Source organism: Mus musculus, chromosome 5 (genome assembly GCF_000001635.26).
Source record: "Mus musculus strain C57BL/6J chromosome 5, GRCm38.p6 C57BL/6J".
Lineage (NCBI taxonomy): Eukaryota > Metazoa > Chordata > Mammalia > Rodentia > Muridae > Mus > Mus musculus.
Genome location: NC_000071.6, coordinates 88787666 through 88802019, shown reverse-complemented (window position 1 = coordinate 88802019; position 14354 = coordinate 88787666). Strand labels below are relative to the sequence as shown.

Here is a 14354-nt window from a genome sequence, read left to right as displayed (position 1 = left end):
ACATCCGTTAACTTTCAGCCTACTCTCCTCTGGAAAGCCACTGCTTCCTGGGTCCCTATTCCCCATCTGAGATGTGAAGAGTCTCAGATGTGATCTTATCAGGATGTCAAAACAGATGACAGGTAACAGAAATTTTTAGTGTTATGTCATAATCTTTTAGCATCCATCAAGTATTTGAGTTAATCTACACTTGTTCTCTATTTAAATCTACTAGAGGCGCTTTTCTTATATCAACTTGGAAAATTTCTATCTATAAAGTATTGGGAGCTTCTTTTTTTAATGTGTGGTGCAGATGTCTGTATATTTTATGTAATTTATGTGTAAATTCTAGGTGCTAAAGATGCAGTAGGACCTCAAAAGGTAAGACCCCTGCTCCAGTGAGCACACCTTCCAGTAGTGAGATGCACATGCACTATAAAAGCAGACCATCTAGATAGACAAGTGGTGAAATGCTGAAAACCATTCTGGAGGGGAAATGATATAGGAAAGGGGTGGGACATAAGTCTACAGAGAATCAGAGTAAATAAATTCTCACAGAAAGGCACATTTGAACAAAAATTTGAAACACTTGAATGTGTAAGGAAGTATTGTAACTTCAGTTCCGTCCTAATAATATCTTCCCTGTGGGGAGCTCAAAGATTATGTTTTCATTTTATGCATGCATGCAGTGTGGGTGGACTCCTTGGGACCTAGCCCTGTCTTCTGCAAAAGCAAGAAGCACTCTGAGTGGCTAAGGCATTGATCTCTTTAGGAAGAAATTAGAGTCACTGAGTCGGAGGAGTTAGGCAATGGAATGCTAAGGCATCCCTTCTGTGGGAATTTAAAGATGAAGACTCTAGAGCTGGAGAGGTAGCTAGGGAAGAAGGGTACTCGGAAGACCTGAGTTTGGATCTCTGGCAGGAGGAGGAGGAGGAGGAAGAGGAGGAGGAGGAGGAGGAGGAGGAGGAGAAGGAGAAAGAAAGAGAAGGAGAAGGAGAAGGAGAAGGAGAAGGAGAAGGAGAAGGAGAAGGAGAAGGAGAAGGAGAAGGAGAAGAAGAAGAAGAAGAAGAAGAAGAAGAAGAAGAAGAAGAAGAAGAAGAAGAAGAAGAAGAAGAAAGAAGGAAGAAGGAAGAAGGAAGAAGGAAGAAGGAAGAAGGAAGAAGGAAGAAGGAAGAAGGAAGAAGGAAGAAGGAAGAAGGAAGAAGGAAGAAGGAAGAAGGAAGAAGGAAGAAGGAAGAAGGAAGAAGGAGAAGAAGAAGAAGAAGAAGAAGAAGAAGAAGAAGAAGAAGAAGAAGAAGAAGAAGAAGAAGAAGAAGAAGAAAAGAAAGAAAGAAAGAAAGAAAGAAAGAAAGAAAGAAAGAAAGAAAGAAAGAAAGAAAGAAAGAAAGAAAGAAAGAAAGAAGCAGCAGCAGCCAGGCATGGAGCTTGAGCTTGTAATTTTAACTACTGTACAAGACAGACAAGGAGTTTTTCTGGGGATTGTCGGTACCAGCCACACCAAGAATTTGCAGCTCTTGATTCAGTGAGAAAGCTTATCTCAAGAGAAGGCAGAAAGTGACAGAACAAGATGCTGTACATTATCCTCTGGGCTCTGAACATGGCAGCCATACATAGGTATGTATAAAATACACGTGCGCACACACACACACAAGAGTGAGAGAGACTCATACTTTATAGCTTTTTAATCTGAAGAAACCTGCGTCCAATACAATTAGGACATAGATGAAGTTAGGTGTAATGGTACCGGAGTCAGGCATGAGGACACAGCAGGTAAAGGCATTGGATGCCAAGCCTGATAACATGTACTCAATTCCCCGGAGCCCACACGGCAGCAGAGAACAGAACCCTGCATCGTGTCCTCTGGCTTCCAACTGCACAACATGGTACACACACGTACAATGTTTAAATTTTCTAAAGAAAGAGATATAAAGGGTAATTTAGGTTATAAATAAAGATGGCACTGCACAACAGTGGGGAAAGTAGTTTTTAAGGAAGTATTGAAACAATTAGAATAGCCAACTATGGGGAGATTTTATGTTATGTCCTTCATGCCAACACAGATTTTCAGTGCATCAAAGCTTTAAACATTAAAAACAAGAGCATAAAGTACCTGAAACAGAATAAATTTATAAACAATAATACTAAGTATATAAAACATGAAAATTATAAATTCAGATATATTCCATACTACTGAAAGAAGAACTGAAAGACATTTTGCATCGGAGAGAAAAGAGAACAACCTTGCACTGTGACAGGAGTCCTGCCGCACACCACTTGGCAAGAGTAAGATGATTTTAAGAGGCTGTATCTTTGACTCAGAAGTTCCGCATCTATGAATTTATCATATACAACAGATAATGGAGAGCGGTGAGAAGAGGGGTGTGTGTGTGTGTGTGTGTGTGTGTGTGTGTGTGTGTGTGTCAGTGTGTGTGCCTCTGTATGTGTCTGTGTGCCTGTGTGTGTGTCTGTGTATATGTGTGAGTGTATGTGTAAGTGTATGTATGTGTGAGTGTGTGTGTATATATGTGATAGAATGAGTGTACATGAGTATGTGTGAATGAGTGTGTGTGAATGAGTGTGTGTGAATGTGTGTGAGAAAGTGTGCATGAGTATGTATTTATGCGTGTGAGTGTATATATTTGTGAGTGACTGTGTGAGTGTGTATTCTGAGTCAGTGTGTGTGTGTGTCTGTGTGCACACATGTGTATGTATTCAGAAGTATCTGAAATACCAAAATAGAACAAGTGGGATACATGTATAAAATTCAATCACATACATACAGCCTTTCAAGGGTAAGACAAACCCACATAGTTTGAAATGATCTCTTAGAGTAATGTGCAGTTACATGGAGAAACAGTGAGCTGCGAATACTGTCATTGGTTATGCTTTGTGTTTGTGGGGGAAGGCTTATACTCATGAATCTTTTGGGTAGGCAACAATGACCAGGAAATTAAGAAGAGATAGTTGATGTTATAGTATGTCCATTTATGGATTTTCTGTTTTATGAAATATGCATATAGTTTCTATTCAATAGTATAGAAAATAGCATTTTGATACGTTAAAAGTAATCACTGTTTGTTGAAATGCCTTTACTGAGCCCCAAACTATGGAAATTGAGGAAATGTGTTTCTTATATTGTTGGATGAGAACATTAAAATCTAGGTGCCAGTCATGTCATTCTACCAAAATTTAACAACATAAACCAGTTACTTTGGAATTTCTATTCGCTCTTTGAGAATTCTATACATGCCTACAAGGTATCTTGCTCATATCCATTCCCACCCATTTCTTCTCTTAGTCCCTTTTCCCCATGAGCTACCTATTTACAGACTGCCTGAAACTTACTCAGCAACCGAGGCAGCAAAAGAAAGCTGTTCATAGCGTAGACAGATCTGTTTATTAAAGATTTCTCAGAACTTTGGCTCTCAGCCTCTTACCCCATACTACACCAAAGCTCAGAGGCCACTCTGTAGCCTGGTCTCTATGGTCCCTTTTTCAGTCGTTCTGACTTGAGTGGGATTTTTTTTCTCTGTTTATGAAAGTATTCGGTAATTGTTTTACATTCTACTCAGAACTTTGGTTGCTTTTTAGTACAACTGGGAAGCCCAAATATCTTCCTCATCATATTGCTAGAAATCAAACTTGTAAGACGGTATCCCTCTTCCATGTTAATCTTAAAAAACAGTCTTTGGCCAGGCAGTGGTGGCATACACCTTTAATCCCAGCACTCAGGAGGCAGAGGCAGGCTGATTTCTGAGTTCAAGGCCAGCCTGGTCTACAAAGTGAGTTCCAGGACAGCCAGGGGTACACAGAGAAACCCTGTCTCGGGGGCCGGGGGGGGCAGGGGGGGATCCAGTCTTTCTCTATGTGGGCTCAGAGTAGTATTATAGTTCCCTTTGCATTGGCGATTGGTCATACAACTTACTTTGCCCAATAAAATGAAAAGAAAAAGATCTATGTCACTTTTGGAACAAAACAAGACTCAAGTGGTAAAGGCAGCTGACCAGGGTTCGATTCTCAGGGTCCATGAGGTAGAAGGAAAGAAGTAACTCCAAGTTGTCCTCTGACCTCGGTTCACATGCCGGGGTACTCACCTGTCCCACCCAACTCCAAAATATATGTGTAAATGTAATTTTTAGATGTTCAATAAAAAAAAAGTGTGGTGATCCTAACACCACCAAGTTACAGTGACAAAACTCAGCATCGTGGCTTTTCTGGTAGCTCACTGTTCCCAGGAAGGTGCCCTTGGGTACCTGTATGGTACTAAAATTATTCTGCTGAGTTATTGTTTGTGTGTGTGTGTGTGTGTGTGTGTGTGTAAAATCTGTTTTATATTCATAGTGCTTGGTTTCATTTGGTTTGTTTTTTGTTTCGTTTTATTTTGGGTTTTGGGTGGTTTTTTTTTTTTTTGAGACAGGGTCTCACTATGTGGCCCAAGATGACATCAAACTCTGGATCCCTGTTCCTCTGCCTCCAAGTACTGGATTTTGAGCATGCACGTACCACCAATCTCAGCTTAAATTCACAATCGTTATATAAATTATAACTCCACTGTTAAAAAGCTAGCCTAGGATTTCTTTTTATCCAGCCGCAACCTACTTGGGCCTACATTATCCACATTCCTCTCCTTCTCTCCCCCACAAGCTCAGAAAATTCCAGCGCCAGACAACACAAACGCAAAGTCACAAGGAAAGCAGAAACACAAATATTTTTAACTAGTGGGAAGATCAAAGAAAAGTCAATAATGAACTGTGGCTTCATCAAACATTTACAGAGAGCACTAAGACACCGAACAAAAGAACCAGTGGCCGAAATGTATATTAGGAAGCATTGTATTTGATTTAGAGCAATTTCTTCTCAAATTTGCAATTGGCCTTTAAGTCATTTAAGTGTAACATTATGTTAAGAAATTACAATGAAAGTTTGGTTCATTGTGGTCTCAGGGAACTGAAATCTGCTTGGAACACATGTCTGAAGTTAGGAAGACATATTCTTTCCTTTTTGTGACCTCTATGTGTTAAAGCAGCTGCCAAGCAGGCTGACAACACCCAGAAAATGCATTTATGTTCCTTTGCACACCAAATGTGCTTGTTGCTGTCAGAAACAGACATTCCTCATCCACATCGCAACCCGGATCGCTCTCCTCTCAACAGAAGTGGACCGCAGGGAGGGTAAAGAGCAAAGGAAAGTCAGGCCAACAGTGGCCTAAGTCAACGACCTCTGGGGAAAGCCCTTTAGATCCTCCTGCCAGAAGCTGCAGTCCAAGGACTGCGGGAAAGCCAGGTTACTGGTAGACAAGCTGCTTCCGAGAGGGCCAGTGGCAGAGCAGAAGGACCTGCCTCAAATCCAAGATCATCCTGCAGTGGACTGCGTGGACAGTCTGCTGAATGAGTTCGCAGCGATACGAAACCATCAATAAATCAGACACCAAAGGGGGGGGGGGAGAACTTGATAGTATTAATAGCAATTATTCCCAAGTTTGTTAACAGCTTTCTTGAAGGAAAAATGACAAAGAAAATGTAGAAATTATCCCAGCCCTTCTGAGGTGTATCTCTCTGGAGTCGTTTCTGTCATGAAAGACTCTTAGAAATCTTTAAACCTTTTTCCGTCTCACTGTGGGGAGGCGCGAGTCCTCTAGAGGGAGGCAGCTGTGAGATTGGAGCAAAGCAAAGCACTTGTATCTAGGGTATCTCATTTTAAAAAAAACAATGCCTTTCACTGGCTATAAATCAGGCGACAATGCCTATCTTAGAAGTTTATTAGAGAGAATACAGATGTTTTTCACCCTGTAACCATTTACGTAGATAAAGTTGTGAGAGAGGCAGTGTTTCCAGGTGGGAAGAAAAAGGCTTTCCATTCCGAGATTCTGGCTCAAACAAATCAAAGCAGTGTCACTTCACCAAGTGAAGTCCTTTGAACCTCAGTGGCCCTATTTAGACTGTTACCAGGATTAAATATTAACATCTGTGAAGGCCGACTCACTTCACAGATACTCAGTAGATGACAATTACCTTCAGAGTCTTCTACTTTCTCATTATTCCCCTTTCATTTATGGAGTTAACAAAAACTGATTACCCGTTATTGACTTATGGTAAAATGGTAACAAAAACCTATAAGCCCCATCTTCATGGAGTTTGCATCAGTAGAGAACACACACATAGGAGAAAAAAAAAAAAAAAACAGAAACAACAATAATGAAAATAGGCCAGCACAGCACAATTTTATAATGTGTGGCAAGAAGGAGCGTATTTGGTGCTGTGGTTAACACAGAAGAGAGACACTTCATTCAGCCTTAGGCCAGAGTTTCGTGGAGAAAACTACAGCTGAAAACTGAGGGAGGAGTTGGAGTCTGCTAATGAAGCGCAGGAGGTCAGGAAATATTTTCAAAGGCCCAGAACTGGGGGAAATTGGGTTTGTCCCTTGTTCTGGGATACAGCAAATTCTCCTTTACATCTTTCTGGGTTTGCCCCAGATCATAAGTATCATGGTGCATAGCCTTCCCACTGACCATAGCCACAGAAAAGACACTCTCTCCAGCCCAACTCCCACCTCAATCAAGTATAAATCGCATCCATCATCCACCGGTCGCAAAGCCAAACTCCTGGTTTTGTGGTCCGATAATTCATAATGTGCACTCTTATTCCCATCCAGGGATGATGCTCTGACAATGGCAGTGGACTCGGTGGTGGATAAACACCATTCATATCTACCACGATCTTACAGACCAATTAAGCAGCAGCAACGTGTAGTTACATGTTACATGAATTAACAAATGTAACTAAAGACCAAATAAGCAAAGATCATGATGAAAATAAATATAAGAACTCAGCTCTAGCTTGAGAGTGGTATTTTCACACTGGGTAGTGAGGCATGTGTACATAGCAGTATCAACAGTTGCATCAATAAGTTCATTTTCTGTCAAGCCAATATTTGGAGACTTACTATTATATTATCACACACCAGGTATGTATCCAGACAAAAGAGATCACCTATTTTTGTTAGCTGAGAAAGAAGGATTTAAGAACTGGATGACAAAATATATAAAGACGCCTTAAGTAACAAACCACTCTATAAACAGTCCCTGTACTCTCTTTACAAGAAAGTTACACCTGAAATTTTATCTTTGCTTTGACATTATTCTGAATGCTTATTCCTTTATGTATCATTGAGTTTCTAATAACAAATGTAAGTAAGTAAGTAATACTTTGCACCTAATGGTTTTACTATACTTAAGACTAAGCTAACAAAATGAGCCTTTCTCAAGCCCTTAATGAGGAGAAAAAAATTACCAATTTTGAGAAAGCTATGAAAAAGTCAAATCTTCTTAAATACACAATTATTCAAAATAATTGTACAGCTTAAAATAGGACTGGCCTTAAATTAACAAATTTGTGTGCATATTAAAATACCAAATATTATCAACTATAATAAAAATATTTAGCACTGAACATTTATTAATTTGTATAACAAAATTATTCAGCTATGATAATTTGACCATTTATCAGCAAAGAAAAAATAGTGAAATAACAACACAGGCAAATAGAACCACAGACTTGGTGCATAAATGCCTGATAATAGAGATTTGGACTTCTAACAAAAATGATTCAAAGCATATCCTTACAAACTACAAATAAAACTGATCAGTGTCATAGCACGCCCTTTATGCAAGCAGATGGGATATTAGATTTCTCTATTTACCTTCTACATATTTGCTTTTGAATTCATCTAACTTAGTACATCAGTCCTAAAACTGGTTCTCTCCAGGTGCTCTTCCCATGCCGTTCGTGACGTTTCTCTTTCTTTCCATGTATTTGATCATAAAAGGCCATAAAAACGCATGCAATATTTGAACCTGTAGATGGAAGGTGTCTGCATCTTTCTCTGAATGTATTTCCCTTGATAATAAATGGAAATCAAATTAAGACAGAGATTCCTAGTTCCGTCGTCACTCCCTACTAAGACAGAAAGGTAGATAGACATACACCATGTCTTTCCTGCTGCAGATGTCTACTACCCTAAATAAAAACGCTTATGGTTATACTTACAGTCCGGACCCTTCAGACGGTCTGTAGTGATGTCCTTTCAGCAATGATGTCTGGAAAAATCAAAGAAGTCCACCTTCCCTCCTTTTCAGCTCCTAATATCTTCTGAAGGATGCAGGCTCAAGAGTTGCCAAATGAGAAGGGGGAAGGCAGCCAAATAGGGACTCCTAGCCAATCTCAAAACAGCAGGTCATGGCCAACAGACCATCTCTCTGCTGTTCTCTCTCTCTCTCTCTCTCTCTCTCTCTCTCTCTCTCTTCCTCCCTTGTCTTAAGAGTTAGGAACAGTTCTTTTTCAAAGTTGATGTAACACAAAGATCTTTGTATTTCTTCTGTATGAAGTGATCAGTAGGGAAAACTTACAGCAAGGAAAATGCAAAAGTCATGGCAGTTATTTCTTCTAGCTTATTTTGTTTATTGGTGTCTGTCTGTCTGTCTGTCTGTCTGCGACTCACAAGCATGTGGAGGTGAGAGAACAATTTCAGTAGTCAGTTCTCTTCCTCCGCCTTTACGTGGATTCTGGGCATCCATCTTGAGTCACATCCATACTCCAGGCTCACTGGCCCATCGGCTTCCAGGCAAGCCTCAGGTCTGCCTTCCATCTCTCTGTCAGAGTACCAAGATGCGCATTTGGCTTTTTACAAGAACTCGGACACTGAGCGTGGGCTGTCGGGCTGAGCCTCCCTCCTTTATGGCTGAGCTAGTGCGGAGGCCCTACTGCTGATCGATTCACTCTGCTTCTCATCTGTTAGGAAGAGCAAAGCAAGCGTGAGTTGGGAATCACGCGCTGTCTTTACATTTGATTTCTCTTTCTTGGAGCTTCCTGAATAATAATTATTAGCATTTCTATGTATCATAACAAGCAAAGGCCTTTCAAGGCTTTTACACTATTGGCTCTTTAAAACAAGCCTGTACCTTGGAAAAGTTCTACTGCCACAACTTGCCAAGTAAGAATACTGAAGCTCACAGAAGTCAAAGCTTGCCCAAGGCACAGCCAACTAAGAGAGAGTTGTCCTCCAAGTCTACATCTCTCTCTCCCTCTCTCTCTCTCTCTCTCTCTATATATATATATATATATATATGTATGTATGTATGTATATATATATATATATATATATATATATATATATATATCCTAAAGATGTCAAAATAAAACAGTTTTTCAGATTTAACATTTATGTGGTGCCCTACCCATGCAGTTGTGCTATCCCCATGGCTCCTCCTCCTAGCGCCTCCTTGTCTGCCTCACTTTCTTCTTACCTCATTTTTTCCTACAGGGATCATTTTAAATTGATTTCTTGATTCTCGTTGAGCTTGCTCTATTTTGAACTTTTCTTAACTTCAAGATAGAAAGGGGGAAAAGACACATCAAAAGGTTCACGTTCCCTTTAGTTCCTACTGCATGAAGGTTTACCCAGGTGCCTGTCCTCTGTGTTGTTCCTTTGATCACTCCAGGAATAGTGGATTCATTACCCTAATCATAATAGTCGCTTACCCAAATAAGAGAAGAGTAATAGTTTCTTTTACAAAAATAGAGCATACATGGGGATGGTTAGATGGCTCAGTGGGTAAGAGCACCCGACTCCTCTTCCGAAGGTCTGGAGTTCAAATCCCAGCAACCACATGGTGGCTCACAACCATCTGTAACGAGATCTGACTCCTTCTTCTGGAGTGTCTGAAGACAGCTACAGTGTACTTACATATAATAAATAAATCTTTTTTAAAAAATAGAGCATACACACACACACATAGGTATTGGGAGTTACTTTTATTTGAATCTATCTTCTAAAAAGGAACACAAAAACCTTTATCTGCCTTGCTTTAAAATAACAGGTAACAGAGTCAGACATGTTAGTGCATGAGGATCCTAGCAGCACCCAGAAAGCCAATGCAGCCAATTCCAGGCCACCATGGCCTACCCTGAGCCCCCACCCGTGTTAGACAGACTTTGATCAGCATGATAAACTAACGAAAAAACTCGGAATTTTCCTTTGGCCTGCATGTTCAGCCAATTGGCTGGGAGTGAGGGTATGGTAGACGCAGACTTTCATCCCGGAAGCCAGGAGCTAAGAGAATTCTTCATTAGTAGGCTTCCTTTTTATTCCATTCAGGACTCTAGCAAACTAGATGAGGCTGCCAACATCCAAGATAGAGCTTTCTCCCCTTAAATAACCATCTCAGGAGGGGTTGGGGAAATGGCTCAACAGTTAAGAACATTTAGCTCTCAACAGCAGTAAGCCGGGAGTTCAAGTGTCTTTAACTCCAGCTCCGGTGATCTGATGCCCTCTTCTGGCCACCCCAGGCAACTGCATGCTCATAACAAACCACAAACGTGAAAGCTTACATGCTTTTTAAAATAATGTTTATAGGACTGAGCTTGGGGGGTGGGGGTGGGGGTCCCAATGGAGGAGTTGGAGAAGAGACTGAAGGAGCTGAGGGGGTTACAGCTCCATGGAGGGAGCAACAGTGTCAACAGGTCAGACCCCCACCCCGGAGCTCCTGGGGACTGGACCACCAAACAAAGAATACACATGGAGCAACCCATGGTGCTGGCCACATATGTGGCAGAGGATGGCCTTGTTGGACATCAGTGGGAGGAGAGTCCCTCGGGCTGAGGGTCTTCAATGCCCCAGTGTAGGGGAATGCCAGGGCAAGAGGATGGGAGTGGGTGGATGGGGGAGCACCCTCATAGAGGCAGGGGAAGGTGAAAGGGATAGGGGGGTTCCAAAGGGGATACCTGGAAAGGGGAAAACAATTGAAATGTAAATAAAGCAAATATCCAGGGGGAAAAAACCTCTTACACAGGATTGGCAGATTTAAAGATGTATTATGCAAAGGATGTTAAGTGCTTGGCACAGGGTTAGAGCTCCGAGCATGTTAACTGTGGGGACTTGGGGTAGAAGTGGAGGGTAACAAATCCTTTCTCACAGGGATTTCTAGGCTGACGTCAGTTAAACCCTGACATGAAGTTGATAAAATAAAACAAACAAAACGTTTTAGTGAAAGCAAACGTTCATTTAGGCTACAGTTCCAGAGGGCTAGAATCCAGAATGCCAAGGAGGAAGCACAGCGTCAGGAATGTCTGAGAGCTCACATTTCAGATGGCAAGCAGTAGGTAGAGAGCTTCTTTTGAAGCCTCAAGCTTGCGGCCAGTGACACATCTGCTTTCTGGGGAGAACTGTGATGTAATTCTGGGTGCCGGTTCTTGTTTTCTCTACTTCTGAGGTCTTACCCAGAAACTCTACCCGTGCCGATATCCTGAAGTGTTTTCCTTGTCTTATTTTGCTTCCAATACGGCTTTGCTTAGGTTTCTTTGGCTATTTGAAGTCTTCTGTGAATTTGTGAATTCTGTGAAGTCTCACATGAATTTGGGCTGTTTTCTCCAATTATTCAGTTATTCTTGGTATTAAAAGTCACTGTGAGAGGATGTGCCTAGCCCTGCAGTGACTAAGGTGGGGGAATATCCAGGGGAGCCTCCCCTTCTCAGGGGAGTACGGGTAGAAGCTGTGTGAGGGAGGCACTGGGAGGCTGATACTGGGATGTAAAGTGAATAAATTAATGAATGAGTGAAAAGCTTAAAAAAAAAAAAAGGGTCACCCACTGTTACACTGGAGCCTAAATCTCCTTTTTATGTCTATCAATGTTTTTTTTTTTAACTAGGTACTAGTCCAACACTTGGCATATAAATTTACATATATGTGTGTGTGTGTGTATCAAAGATTTATTTATTTTATATATGTGAGTACAGTGTCTATGTCTTCAGACACACCAGAAGAGGGCATTATCTAATTAGTGGGTGGCTTTCCTGAGGGTGACACCCAAAGTAGTTGTCCTCTGGCTGTCACCCAAACACAAGCATACACTTGAATACACACACACACACACACACCATGTTGGGAATGAGCAAAACTCATTTCCTATTAATCCCATCTACATCCCCATGTAAGACAGTTTCTTAATGGTAAGACTATGAAGCTGAAAATGCTTCCCAGTTTTCTCTAATTCTTATGACCTATAAACAATCCATCGACACTTACCGTTTTAGCAAAAAGGTTTACATTCACAAAGGAAGAACTCTAATTTTTTTACAATATTAAGATACAAAGATTTATATTCAACACTATTCAAATAATAAAAGTAAATTATGAACTAATATCCCTTAATAATTTTAAAATTCATCCAAAGGGAGAGTAGTTGCTAATATGTTTCTCCTTTATCAGCCCCAGCATATAGGAGAAGCTTAATACATACTTGTTAATGAGGAAATCGAATGGGGAATGAATTACTTAAGACATCTTCCCAAATATCTCACCCTCCGTAACAATCCTGCTCTTCAGATGTAAGCAGACAATAGCTTAGCTCGCTGCACACTTAGGAGGGGAGGGAGGAACAGCATCCACACTGCATCCACTTAAAAGCACAGGAGGGGTCTTGCTGCAGCTCCGCTTTACTCAGGCTTCTGTCCTGAGGCAGGGGCTCACAATACAGCTCAGGCTGACTTTGAACTCACGATCCATTCAAAGTGACTGGATTACACCCAGCTCATTCCTTTTTACTACTGCACAGAATCACTCATTTTCCATGTTTCCAACAGTCAGCATGTTAAATAAGAGGAAATAAAGATGCTGATAATAATGCTTACTTTGCATGTTCATCTTGCTCCTTTTCTGACAGGGTCTCGAGACATAACCCTAGTCGGTCTGGAACTATCTAGATCATTAGCCTCAAGTTTTTATCGGCCAGTCTTCCACTGCCTCCCAAGTGCATAGGATGATAGCTGTGTGCCACTCTGCCACTGAGCACCGTTTAATAACTGACATATATATTACACTTTTTTTAATATTTTTTATTACATATTTTCCTCAATTACATTTCCAATGCTATCCCAAAAGTCCCCCATACCCTCCGCCCCCACTTCCCTACCCACCCATTCCCATTTTTTTGGCCCTGGCTTTCCCCTGTACTGGGGCATATACAGTTTGCGTGTCCAATTGGGCCTCTCTTTCCAGTGATGGCCGACTAGGCTATCTTTTGATACATATGCAGCTAGAGTCAAGAGCTCCGGGGTACTGGTTAGTTCATAATGTTGTTCCACCTATAGGGTTGCAGATCCCTTTAGCTCCTTGGGTACTTTCTCTAGCTCCTCCATTGGGAGCCCTGTGATCCATCCAATAGCTGACTGTGAGCATCCACTTCTGTGTTTGCTAGGCCCTGGCATAGTCTCACAAGAGACAGCTACATCTGGGTCCTTTCAACAAAATCTTGCTAGTGTATGCAATGGTGTCAGCGATTGGAAGCTGATTATGGGGTGGATCCCTGGATATGGCAGTCTCTAGATGGTCCATCCTTTCGTTTCAGCTCCAAACTTTGTCTCTGTAACTCCTTCCATGGGTGTTTTGTTCCCAATTCTAAGGAGGGAACATAGTGTCCACACTTCAGTCTTCATTCTTCTTGAGTTTCATGTGTTTAGCAAATTGTATCTTATATCTTGGGTATCCTAGGTCTTGGGCTAATATCCCCTTATCAGTGAGTACATATTGTGTGAGTTCCTTTGTGAATGTGTTACCTCACTCAGGATGATGCCCTCCAGGTCCATCCATTTGGCTAGGAATTTCATAAATTCATTCTTTTTAATAACTGAGTAGTACTCCATTGTGTAAATGTACCACATTTTATGTATCCATTCCTCTGTTGAGGGGCATCTGGGTTCTTTCCAGCTTCTGGCTATTATAAATAAGGCTGCTATGAACATAGTGAAGCATGTGTCCTTCTTACCGGTTGGGATATCTTCTGGATATATGCCCAAGAGAGGTATTGCTGGATCCTCCGGTAGTACTATGTCCAATTTTCTGAGGAACCTCCAGACTGATTTCCAGAGTGGTTGTACAAGCCTGCAATCCCACCAACAATGGAGGAGTGTTATATTACACTTTTAAACTGTCTGTTTTATGGGCTGTTATTTATTTATTGTGGTACTGAGGATTAAACATAGTGACTTGCACACGTGAGGCAAGTACTGTATCTTAATTCCTATATGACCCTACTTTAGATAAAGACACTGGAATCCATAGCTGCAAGACAGTAAAAAGCAATGCCAACATTTGTAGGTTACATTGTTGTCTTGGAAGCCGTGTGTGTGTGTGTGTGTGTGTGTGTGTGTGTGTGTGTGTGTGTGCGCGCGCGCGCGCACACGCCTGCTACTTTTGTAATGTTCAATGTATTAAAGCTAATGTAACAACTGCTGGTGTGGATCAAATAAATGCGAATGTAACAGGACATGACAGGGTCTGTTTTTTGCTCTTATTGGTGTTTGTACAAAATAACAGTTTCATCA

At 41.2% G+C, this 14354-nt stretch overlaps 1 protein-coding gene across 2 annotated transcripts in view; it reads right to left on the bottom strand.

Annotated features, from left to right (window-relative positions):
* The window catches only part of Slc4a4 (solute carrier family 4 (anion exchanger), member 4), a 445799-nt gene extending 437637 nt beyond the window's left edge, over positions 1 to 8162 (bottom strand). The window contains exon 1 of one of the 2 annotated variants that reach the window (XM_030254704.1): positions 8025 to 8162. The gene's annotated coding sequence lies outside the window, so the exon portion shown is untranslated. The remainder of the gene's footprint in view (positions 1 to 8024) is intronic. The other variant, XM_017320995.2, reaches the window with a different exon arrangement.
* Between the last annotated feature and the right edge of the window lie 6192 nt (positions 8163 to 14354).